The 13,144-nt window shown below is 38.5% G+C and overlaps 1 protein-coding gene across 2 annotated transcripts in view; it reads right to left on the minus strand.

Moving 5' to 3' along the window:
- The window catches only part of FHIT (fragile histidine triad diadenosine triphosphatase), a 1,432,969-nt gene that overhangs the window by 1,389,780 nt on the left and 30,045 nt on the right, over positions 1 to 13,144 (minus strand). The gene's annotated exons all lie outside the window — the stretch shown is intronic.

Genomic DNA, 13,144 nt, shown 5'->3' on the forward strand with positions numbered 1-13,144 from the left:
ACTGGGCTCTTCCCCTTAACATCCCCTCTCCCACCATTAAACCCCATTATCACTAATGGATGACCACAAAAAGAACAAGGCCAAACTTCTGGGCTGTGATGTAAATCTTGGAATAATAATGCAGGAAATAAGACCCCTCCATAGGACATCATCAAAATTTCTCCTTCCCATTGTGTTATGTAGAGTGCAACAGAGTTAGGGGAAACATAATTTCTGAGAAGACTAGATAAAATAGCATAATACCACATTTTGTAAAATCTGAAAGATTTATGGTCTGACAACATAGAGATTGAGCTGTATTGTGTCTTTCGATTTCAAATACACAGGAATGCTAAATAAAATACAGCTCAAAAGAAAGGGAGATGACCAATATGAAAAAAAAAAATGAATGCAAATTTTCTAGAATTAAAGACATGAATCCATTTGAAAAAGCACACCAAGACCTCAACAAGGTAAATAAAAGCAAATCTACATGTAGATACAACAGAAGGAAAACAGAGAACACCAGACATAAACGTTCCCCCTACGGTGCAGCAGTTAAAGATCCAGCTTTGTTTCTGTAGCACCTCGGGTCACTGCTGAGGTGCGGTTTGCTTCCTGGCCCAGCACAGTGTGTTAAGGACACAGTGTTGCCGCAGCTATGGCGTAGGTCACAGCTATGGCTCAGATTTGAACCCTGGCCTAGGAACTTCCATATGCTATGGGTGTGTGGGGTGGGGTGGGGGGGGAACACCAGCAATAGAAAGAAAGGCTTAAAATCAACCAGAGAACAAAAGAAACTCCTGGCAAAACAACTTGTCATATGCAAAAACAAAAGCAAGACAGCAATGATCTAAGTTCCAAGGGGGAAAAATTCAAGGAAAACTCTATAGCCTTGCTAAACCAATTATCATTCAAGAATGACAGAGAAATAAGGATATTTTTGAAAAAAAATATTATTTCCTGCTCATAGCAGTTAACTTTTTTTTTTGGCCACACCTATGGCATGAGGAAGTTCCAGGCCAGGGATGGAACCTGCACCACAGCAGTGACAATTCTGGATTCTCAACCTCCTGCAACACTATGGAACTCTTCTCATGGTATTTTACTTTTGCTGAAAAAAACATAAAAGATACATGTGAATAAGAAGGAATTGATCCCAGAAGGAAGGGATGAAGAACAAAAAGCAATGGTGAACAACTAAATTAGCAAGTACTATGGTAGATCTAGTAAATTTGATAGTAAATAATGGGCATTAGACAATAATTAATAAGCCCTGGATGTAAAAAAAAAAAACATACAATAACAATAATTACAAAATTTTAGGATTTGAAAATAAGGTGAAATGAGTGGTTGGCCACATTATTCACATGGAACAAGGGAGAGGGGAATGAATTGTTTAGAAGGAAGAGATATTGATTAAGTTGTTAAAAATACTTAAGAATAATCAGCACTTCTTTCTCTATGAACACAACCAAAGACACTCTTTCACATATGCTCAGAGATATGTGTACAAGAATATCTAGAGCATCAGTGCTAGAATGGCAAGAAATACTGAAAACAACACAAATGTCCGTCAACAGTACAATGAATAAACACATTTTTAGAGATTCTTAAAACAGAACATTATATGCCTTTGAAAAATCAATGAACCAGTTCACACATCAACATGTATGCCTCTCAAAAATACATTGTTAAAACAAAATAAGTCACAGATTATATACATTATTTCATATATGTACATAAGATGTTCAAAAAGGCAAAAATAAATACTATCTTTTTGAATATAACATGCTAAGAGGCAAAAACTATAAAGAAAGGCAAGAGAATGAATGATTTATGAAGAATTCAGACTATATTTACCTCGAGAGCAAAAAAGGAGGAGATTTATAAAGCAGAAAAGCACCAAGGGGATTCTGGAATATAGTAATGCTCTATTTTTTGGCTTGGAGAGAAGTTCTAGAAGTATCTAGAAGTGCAGCTTATTATTTTCATTAAACTGAAGATACATGCTTTCAAAAATTATATTGTACGTATGTTCTATTTCACAGATTAATCACCAAAAGAACAGAAATATCCAAATCAGTGAAGGGAACAATCTAGAGAATAGAAATCTTCACCAATTCTCTTTCTATAAAAGACTAAAATGGAATGGAGAAAGAAACCAAAAAAAAGCACAGTGAATAGAAAACACAAAGCAAGATATTTAAAATAAGCTCAGGAGTTCCCGTCATGGCGCAGTGGTTAACGAATCCGACTAGGAACCATGAGGTTGCGGGTTCGGTCCCTGCCCTTGCTCAGTGGGTTAGCGATCCGGCGTTGCCGTGAGCTGTGGTGTAGGTTGCAGACGCGGCTCGGATCCCGCGTTGCTGTGGCTCTGGCGTAGGCCGGTGGCTACAGCTCCGATTCAACCCCTAGCCTGGGAACCTCCATATGCCGCGGGAGCAGCCCAAGAAATAGCAACAACAACAACGACAAAAAAAAAAAGACAAAAGACAAAAAAAAATTTAAAAAAATAAGCTCAAATATGTCAATAATATGAATGAGTGGATTAAATACATCTGTTAAAATAAAATTTTTTCAAAATGCTTTCTTTTTAAACCTTGCTGTGTGATTTTTATAAGAAACACATCTAAACCAGAAAGATTTTGAAAGGAAAAGTATAGAAAACTATACACCAAGCAAACAGGAATCAAAAGTTGGCAGAAATAAGTTATACTAGGTAAAATAAATTTAGCAATAATAGATAAGGTATTTGAGTTGGCTATGAATTGCCACATAGCAGACTATCTGAGAATTACTGACCTCATAATAATAATTTACTATCTCTTATAGTTTCTATGGAACAGGAATTCTGACACGGTATAGTGAGCTCACTTTTCTGTATGCTACAATGTCTGAGGCCTCAGCTAGAAGACTTAAAAGTGGGGCCTGGAATCATCTGAAGTTCCATTCCCTCAAATGTCTGCAAGTTGCTAAGCGTTAACTAGGGCTACCTGAAATACCTCTGCCTGCCACATGGCCTCTCTCTGTGTCTTGAGTCTCATCACAACATGGGAACTGGGTTCCAAAGGCAGGAGTTCCCAGAGAGAGAGCCAGGTAGAAGCTGTATTCTTTTTTTTTTTTTTTTTTTTTGGCCATACCCAGGGCATATAGAAGTTTCCTGGCCAGGGATCAAATCTGAGCCATAGCTGTAACCTACAGCTGTAGCAACACCAGATCCTTAGGCCATTGTACCCCGTGAGAACTCCTACAAGCTGTATTCTCTAGGATTGAACTTGGAAGTCACATTAACACAATTTACACAGCACTCTACTGGTAGAGCAGTCACAAATCCCCACCCACATTCAAGGGAAGAGAACACAGACTTCGTTTCTCAAAAGAAGGTATGTCAGTCACACTACAAGAAGAATACATGAGACTGGTTAAACATTTTGGTGAGAACACCTTTGGAAAATGCAACCAGACACAGCATTCTTTGCAAGGACTGCAAGCAAAAATTGACCACTAATTAGGCCACGAAGGTAGTCTCAACAAATGTAAAAAAAACAGATATCAAAGTTCTCTGATCACAGTACATTAAAGTTGGATATCGACTATGAAATGAGATTTTTAAAATATGTTTAAAAATTACAATCTTTATGATAATTTCCCTTTCTGAGTTGAGGTTGCACAAGACCACTGAATGAATCCCACTGCATGAGGATCCACATCTGGAGAAAAAGATCCCTATTTTGATTGCAGATATATTGAATCTGAGGTGTCTTAGAAACATCTAAAAGAAATGTCCTGGTGGGAAGCTGGGTATATGTGTCTGTAGCAAGAGAGTAGGTTTGGAATTGATGTGTTATCTGTAAATAGGAAGTAACATCAGTTGTGGGTACAGATAGGACTGCTCAGAGAAACAGTGCAAAAAAAGGAAGAGCAGAGGGCCTAGGGCTGATCCTGGAGGAAGTTTAGCATTTAGTTGTGTTGAGGAGGATAAGTCTCATATAGAAGAGAGAATAGCTGCTAGAGACTTAAACAAAAACCTTAAGCATCACAAAAAAAGTCAAGTAATATAAGTACTAAAAACTCCCAGGGTGAAGGTCATTTGAACTGAACAAGAACTGTTTTGTGGACTGAGAAAGAATTCAGATTGAAGTCATTTAAGAAATAAGCAGAAATCGTTAAAATGAAGAGAGTGGGAGTTAGGACAATCTTAGATACATTTGGGTGTGAAGGGGAGGAGGACAAAGGACTTAAAGAGGGTTCTTTGTACAATTTGTAAACAGAAAAAACCTGAGCATGTGTCAAGGTGATGAGAAGATCCAGCTGAGACTAAGAGGCTGAAAGCAGAGTGAGAAAGGGTAACCAGGCCTGAAGTTTTGTTCCCTCAAAGTTAAAAGGACAGGTGGTTAGAGCTTTGGTCTCACCTTAATTATATAAGGCCATGTTAGAGGCATGCATACTCTTAAATTATTGCTTTCTCCTGTGTGTATGTTTTACAACCTTGACTCGTGTCTAAACTCTTTAAAATCTATGACTTTTACTGTTCACTCTGCCCAGGTATTATGAGCCCCAGATTCTATACTGGTACTAAATAGCCATTGAGTAAACGCTTGTTGAATAAGCAAGTACAGCTGACCCTTGAACATTTGAACTGCATGGGTCCACTTATACATAGATTTTTTTTCAATAAATATGTACTAGGGTACTGTTCAATACATACTTGTTGAATCCACAACACACATACGGAGGGCCAACTATAAATACACAAATTTTCAACTGCTCAGTGCCCCAGCCCCCTACTTGTTCAAGAGTCACTTTACAAGTGGATTCTACAAGCCCCCTTATTCCATTACCCAGCTCCCAGCTCCCTTAAAAGCTGGTCTGAATTTAAACAAACATCTTTCTCAAATACAGAAACGACCTTTGAATTTGATTCACCTTTCCTCAATTAAATCCCATCTCTGAGAACCATTCAGTGGCACATTTCTTAAGGCAATGCTGCCCAGAACTGAGAGATTTGCCTCCATTGTTGAATTCTGCAGCCCTCACCTGACTTGACTGCCACCTTAAGGGACTGGTTATTCACCTTTGAGTCTTCTAACAATTATCTACATATGTAGGAAAGAAGTCTGTTCACTCAGGAATGAAGACAAAACACAAGAATGAAAACACTGAATAAATTCTGCCTTCCTTTCTGTTCTTATGCTACATTCAGTGAGCTGCTACTACAGAGAAATTATTGCAACATTCTTTCAAATGATAGCCAATTTTCAACTGAGACAATTCTTAAAAACTTTTTTCTACCTATCAGTGAAAACCAGGCAGTTGGAAAACATAGACTTGGTTAAACTACCTGATGATAAACAAGTATTTTTAAACACATAGAATTATTTGAGAATCTGCATACTGATTTAAACCCTGACAAGAAACAACAGGAAAACCCCCAAAAATCTGACACTTCTCAGATATACTCCTAGAAGCTGTATTTCAATTTATATGTATTTGTTATAGAAGGTTTTCAGAATTTTTGAAACACGTATTTAGAGTTCAAGGAGGTAATAAGAATATTCCTTAGTTTTGTTATTCACATGGATAACTGAAGAATATTGTCAAAATGTAAATAAAATCATTCCACTAGACCTTAAGTTTGACAACAATACAGACCATATCTTTCTTGTTCCTCACTGAATCTACGTCCTCTAGGACAGTGTCTGACACATAACACACTCAAGGAAATTTGCTTAAAGGAATATTAAAAGTTTGCATTACTATTAAATTGAAAACTGAAAATTCTTAAATTGAGATTAGTCTTTTACGTTTGGTCTTTTCTCGTTTTCTTAATTTGTATTCTAGGCTTTCTTAAGATGAAAAGATATCTCTCTACAGAAGTCTCTAGACCTCTGTGGCCTGAGACACACACAAATGCGCAACACAATTCATCCTCACCACACCTGTTCGATGTTGTCATATTTGTCAGGCATTGGAAAAGTAAATTTGCCAAGTAGCATGAGCTCTGGAAAATCATTAGGTGACATCTGAGGAGCAGAATACTAATATACCAATAATTAGCATCTTAACATTGAGAGAGTTAGAGACAAATCAAATTCCATGAAATCTCAGGGAGTATGACCCTGGCCAGGTTGGCGCCCTAGCAATGGGAAGCCAATGGCTTTGTCTGACCACCAGACAGGGCTGGAAAGTACCATGGCCAGTCAAATCCTAGGAGAAGACACTCTGACAATGTGACATTTGCACAGGGATGCCCTAACATGGCCCTGGTGTGTTTTCTTAGAATGAGATGACATTTCAAGTCAAATCACTCTGTTTTCAATAGCACAAACCCTCCCCAAAATCTAAAAACCTGAAAAAGAAGTTGATCTCAGAGAGAAACTGAGGTTACATGGATGCAATGTTAAAATACTCAATTTTAAAGTGAGGTCAACCCTCGCTGACCTTACTTATGGTGAATGAGGTGTTTAGCCTCATTCATTATGGTTCCATCATTGGATAGACCTCAGACGGCTTTAGTCTAAAATACAGTTCTCACTGGGAGAACTCTTATACAGTATCCATTCTGGATACTTTTCAATGAATAGTGAATCCTGTTACAAAACTATGCTACCAAGACATGTGGCGAGTGAGTGTCAGTGTGCAGTGTCCTCACCAAAACCCCTGCTGCCTGGAACTGCTGTCCAAAGGCAAGTCCATCCAAGGATGGAAGGCTACTGCTGTTACTGCTGCTGCCAGCCTGTCTAAGGTCACCTTTCTTACATGGCTGATTTATACTAAAGGAAGAAGCAGAGAGGTTGGAGAACATCAATTCCCCCCTTGGTTTCTGCAGCTGTCTACATGACTTGGGCAACTCACCCTTAAGGAGTCCAAGGTGAAGGACCCAAGCTCCAAGCAGACTGCCCCAGTCCCAGGGTAAATGCTGCCTCTACCTGTGTGTCCCTGGTTTGAATCTGCTTCCACCCTAAACCAACGGTGACCATTCTGCCAGCCCCCACTCCATTCCACTGCAGGGCCAGACAGCAGCCTATGCTCCTCCTGGCTCCTGGCCCATGGCTTGGACAACCCTGCCACGTCACTGCCGAGAGGGAGTCTGGTTGTGCCCTCCTCTGAACTCTCCATCTGGAAGATTCTCTGGCCTCCTTCCCTCTCATTTTTAATCTGACAGACATTGCTGGACAGGGAAACTCAGAGCAGACCAAAGTTCATCTTCCCTTCCCTGCTTCTCAGCTGGCATTATCACAGGGGCAGAACAAGGTTGGCAGGGACCAGGATGCCAGAAATTAAATGAGGGTCCCTGACCACTGGACCACATTAGCTGTGCCTTCCAAAGTCTTAATTAGTCCTCCACTGCCTGGCACATCCACTTGCCTTTGGAACCCAGAGAGGTGACTGGGTAGGATGCTATGCTCACAGCAAGTATTCAACAAAATACTGGATGGAATGGCAGTCACAAATGCCTGCTGGCTCATGGCTTTGCAACAACAGTCAGTTTTGAGGTCTGAGCCCCAGTGGCAAGATTTCTGTTCTCTTTCTAAGGCAGACAGTTCTAGCAGCGATATTCTGAGTGATATTCAGCTACCAGCTCAATTTGGAAGCAAAATGATCTTAACAAACAGTGGCAGACTTGACAGACAGGCGATTGAGCCCAGGGACCAAAACAAAGGACAAAGAGAAAAAGAAAGGAAGAGTTGATAGTAAGTGGAAGAGAGGAAAATGAACACTGCAAAGAGAATACAGCAGAATTACGGGTCAAAATAGCTCAGTTCTACAACTCTGAAATGAGCTGGGAACATAACAGAATTAGATGTGGAAACAACACGGGGGAAATCACAGAAAGGGGACGGAGTGGCATCTTTTGGGAATTTTGATGCTGGGACAGACTCAGGGCTAGCAGTGGAATACATTCAATAGTAAGTAAGAGTTGAGAGGTTTCAGAAGACAATGAGCCTGAATTCTGCCTTGTTTTGTCCTTCTTGAACTATAGTTACACACCAAAATTTGCTTATTTTTATAAGAGGACATTGACAGATTCAATGGAAATTCTGAATACATTTCTCCCCTCTGCATTCATCATCTCTGGCCCTTATCCACAGGCCTATTGCAGACTAAATTGGATTCTGGATCACTGGTACTGAGGCACTGCAATTAATTAACAATAGAAACATAATATTTATATCCAGGCCTAACAACATCTGACATTTAAACTATTCTGCCAGTCGGGCAAATTCCATTCAACAAATTTTCATTTTAATGAACATGACAGGCCACAGTTTATATGATAGGCCAAGAAGCAGAACAGAGTTGATCTCTTGGCATGTTTTTTCAAGGCCTGGCCTTGCTGCAGGAGAAACAATCTGGGGAAACTGTCAGAAAAACTGAAAGACCAGATCCCCAGTTCTACCCATACAAACCAAGGACACTCATCCCCCAGCAAAATCCTAGTATGAAACTGTCCTTGTTTCCTGTGCAAGCTCCAAATGAAATACCTACCATGCATTATGATCCACTAGATAATTTTTCTATCTTTGAGCTGCTGACATTTTCTTTGGGATACTAAAATCCCTTAGTCCTTCCTAATTAAAAAGTGATAAACGTTTTGCAAGGCATCCAGTAATGTGCAAAGTACATGAAAGTTGGAAGTGATGCAGCTTTTTCAGTTGGCACAAGACTGGCCTTCCGTATTTTGCCAGATGGTGTATCTCAGTAAGTCCCCAAGCCCTGACTCAAGTGAAGAGCATTGTCAATAGGATGCTGAAGCAGAGATTGTTTAAATGCTATCTTATTTGGTATTATTCTAATACCAAGGGCCTAACTTTTCTTTTTTTGCTCAAACTTTCACAGTTAAAGAAGTTTTCATTTTTCTATGACTCATTACTAAAGCAGACAGTAGAAGGTTCCCATGAAGAGAAAAATTCCACCCCCATAAGAACCATGTAAATTTGCTGAAAAACAGTGTCAAAGACCAGATCTCCTAGCCTGAATACTTATCATTCCTCTACAGATTATTGGTCTAAAGGATGCTATGGATTTCTCCAAACCCCAAAAATGTAGATATAGAGGACAGAGGTAAAGATGAAAAATGTAAAGAGAACAAAGGCAGTTAGAGAGAAGCTTAAAAATGTAATGATACACATAAAGTCTGTGAAAAACCAACAACAAATTACCATTAGGAGCCCTTCTTATTAGAAAGGCCATAAATTAATATTTCACATAGTGAAATCATTCTTTATCTTAGTTTTTACATTAATTCAAAAGAAGTGAAATGAAGTTCCACTGTAAATGTAAATACTTCCATGGAAAATGGATTTGACTCCAACCTTAGCAATTGAAATAGCCACCTTCAAGGTGATTTTGCCTTCAAGCTGTGGCTCTGAATAGATCCAAAATGATAACTATGCTCCATGCCACTTCTAGATATAGCCACGGTACTAGAACATTAAGTCCTAAGAGGATAACAGCATTGTGATTATTGTAACTGAATTTATATGGGTAAATTTTCAGTCAACGACATGTATACAGAATGTAGACACACATACACACAAAACTATAATAACAATCAGGTTTTTGAGTTCTTTACATGCAATCCCTCATGTATGACACTTTAAGTACTATTGTGAACTCAATTACACACTGAGATGAGGGCAATTAGAGTTAAATGATTTCCCCAAGAGGTGAAGTCCACAGTCATAGGCAGGTAAATGGGAGAGTTGGTAGAATTGAGCACAAATCCAGGCCTGCCTCTTCCAGAGCCTGTGCTCTACATGGCCCTGTGGCATATGACGGCATCCGCAAGGGAGACAGAAAGAAAAAATTGATTTCTTTTGGCAAAAGTCAAAATATCTTTTAAATATCAGGTATAAAACATTTTTCAGCCCACCAGATGCTTATTTCATTTTGAAAAATCAATTTTTATGACGCTGTTCTGAGAAGCAGTTTCATGTTTGTTAATGCCTGGTTATATTCTTGAAAAAGTAGAGGCCTTATAGAAAAAAGATGCATTTCTTAAAGTCAGGAAGAAAAATAAGACCTTAATGAGATTGAATTGAAAATGTTTGACAGAACACAAATGAATTGAATATGTAACTTTAGCGTGTCTTTGCAGGAGGCATGTACTAAAACGGTCATATCAAATTCAGAACACAAAAGATTTAACATGCTTATTGTTGTAAACAAAGGCATTTGGATAAATGAAAGTTCCATCAAAGCTTAATAACCAAATTCAAGTGAACACAAAGTAAAGGGTTATATACTTTCTGTGGTTTCAGTAATAGCTAATCTAATAATGGTAAATGGAGGGTTATTGTTGATTCCTTTGCCTCTGTTTCATAAATTAGATAAAGCAACCTGGCAGTTACAGTACTTTAGTGTTTTATTCGACTAAGTGATTTTAAAGCCATCTCAAAATATAACAAAGTCATGACTTGAATGACTGCTGAATTGTACCTTGCTTTCCATCACCACATTAGTAGTTTTGACCAGTGTTAAGTAAGAAACTTCCTATGAACTAAAACTATTCTATAAAGCTCAATTTATATATTATATAAATATAATGTACATAATACACATATAATATATACATGTACATTAGTTATATATATTTATTGTATACATTTATATAAAATTTAAATATATATAAAAACCAATGACTTAGAAGGCAAAGTATCATTGATACTACTAGTATTATACCATTATCTGATATTCCATTGCACCAGGGCCAAGCTTGTAAAATGTAAACCAGAAGACCAGTCAAGTGCTATTATTTCTTCTGATCCAAACTCAGGAAGAGGAGAATTTCTCTGGTTAATGATTTTTCATAGCACATTCCCAATTCTCTACTACAGTTTACTGATCTGGAATACTAAAAAGGTTTCCTTCCCTGGCTAAAGAACACTCAAAGCCCATGCCACACGTCTGGTGGGTTGCACCTCTGAAGGCACCACGGTGATGGCAGACAGCTAAGGGGTGGTAACATGAACCAAGACATTTCCTTACTGAGAAAATGTTCTGGTTGAATCTCAGGACTGTGGATAACAGGAAACACTTCCCAAGCCTTTGCACTTGCTGATGAGGCTCCACACCTGCAGTTCTGAGTACCATTGAGTTGCCCTTCACAAAAGCAGTCTATTTTCCTGCATTTTCCCCCTGTGCTCTGATACAGTTACTTTCAATTACCCTGATAGCCCAGGAAGAAAAATATCCCTCTCTCCATATTTCATTCACATAATAAGAATCTGCAAGCTGTTCTGTATGACAGATGAGGACTGTGAGCTGAAGCAACTTGTTCCGCCTGTCAGCCTCCAAGAACCCACAGCAATGAGATACAATCGTGATGACATTACTAGAGAAGTGGGTCAAATACATGGTCACTTTAAAACAGAATGTCAACTGTTCTTTCTTCTTCAGTAATTTGATGCAGTGGTACCCCCCCCCCATGCAAAAAAAAAAAGAGAGAGAGAGAAAAGGAGCTCACTGCTATTAGTTTAGCATATACATACACAAACAGAAATGCAAATATTGTTAAAATTATTGTTCCCATGAGCCCTTAACTGACTTTTGTAGCCTATGACCAATCAATGAAAAGTTATTAAGTACCTGCTATAGGCCAGACAATGATATAGGTAGAGTGTTGAAGACAGACACAGCCCCTGCCTTAGAGAGTTTACAGTCTGGGGGAAAGGATTAATTGTAGCAAGGTGACTGAAATTGATGTAATAAAGACTGAAAGTGAAGTACAAGGTACAAGGGGGCTTATAAAATAAGAATTAATAGGACTTATCGGTCAGAATAAGTTTTCCTATAGAAAAGACATTTAAGCTGCCACCTCAGGTAGAAATAGTAGCCAGGTAAGAAGTGAGGGGGAGGAGTTCCAAGAAGCAGGCCTTTCTCTGCAAAATGTTTCCTTTCAATGAGATCAGACTTCAAAATGCAGTAGAAGATACAATGGAAAAAATGAAGCCCCGAAAGTTATTATCTTTTCCTTACTTTAACACTTAGTTTAAAAATTAATCGATTAAAAGAAAAAATTTAAAGCATCAGTATGCTTCTAGTATGCCTCAGTCCTATCCTGCCACATAAAGTCAAAAGTTAATCATAAGGATATCTTCTTGCTGATCTAAATATTAAGGTAGATTTTACTTTTTTAAAAATCTAATTTATCTTGACTGCACTGGTTAAAACCCATGGGTTATTTTTAAAAACATGTTTTGACATCAGTGAAACTTGCAGCACATACAATACTAAGAGCGTAAATGTGTTAGGGTATAAGCACATAAAAATTAACACAAGCAGTTAGTAAACATGATTTTTAAAAATAAATAAATAAATAAATACCAACTTCAGGCCACAACAGGTGGAAACTAAGGGGAAAAAAAGGCTCTCTTGGAGTTCCCATTGTGGCACAGTGGTTAACGAATCTGACTAGGAACCATGAGGTTGCGGGTTCGATCCCCGGCCTTGCTCAGTGGAAGGACCCGGCGTTGCCGTGAGCTGTGATGAAGGTTGCAGACGTGGCTCAGATCGCGTGTTGCTGTGGCTCTGGTGTAGGCTGGTGGCCACAGCTCCGATTGGACCCCTAGCCTGGGAACCTCCATATGCCGCAGGAGCAGTCCAAGAAATGGCAAAAAGAAAAAAAAAAAAAAAAAAAAAGCTCTCTTCTGTAATATTTGCTCATGAAAATCCTTATTTATTCTTGCAGAAAATTGTTTTGGATCATCAGCCAGTCCTCTTTACAACTCACTACTCTTTTCCATGGATTCAACAAAATGGAATGGAGAGAGCAAACTGGATTTATTTATGAGTATGCTTGCCCTTTCTACTAAACTGCAGAGTGTGATGTTTGAACCATTTTCTTTCCAAATTTAAAATCCATTCCCAGAATCCAAAATCAATAAAAATTGCATTAGCATAACCGGTGGTTGAGTTTGGCCCTAAAAACTCAATGATTAAGTAAGGCTACTAGTATGACAGAATTTGTTGTTGTTGTTGTTGTTGTTGTCTTTAGCCATTAATTACCAGCACTGACCTTAGCAGCTAGCCTAAAATGAATACAACATAGGGCTACTTTTAAAAATATAGTGTACAAACCATGAGAATTAACAGTCCCACTCTACCCCATTACTTAAATCTTACCAAGAGTTCAATCTGGAAGGCATATTAAAAAGAA

The sequence above is a fragment of the Phacochoerus africanus genome, chromosome 1 (genome assembly GCF_016906955.1).
Source record: "Phacochoerus africanus isolate WHEZ1 chromosome 1, ROS_Pafr_v1, whole genome shotgun sequence".
Taxonomy (NCBI): domain Eukaryota; kingdom Metazoa; phylum Chordata; class Mammalia; order Artiodactyla; family Suidae; genus Phacochoerus; species Phacochoerus africanus.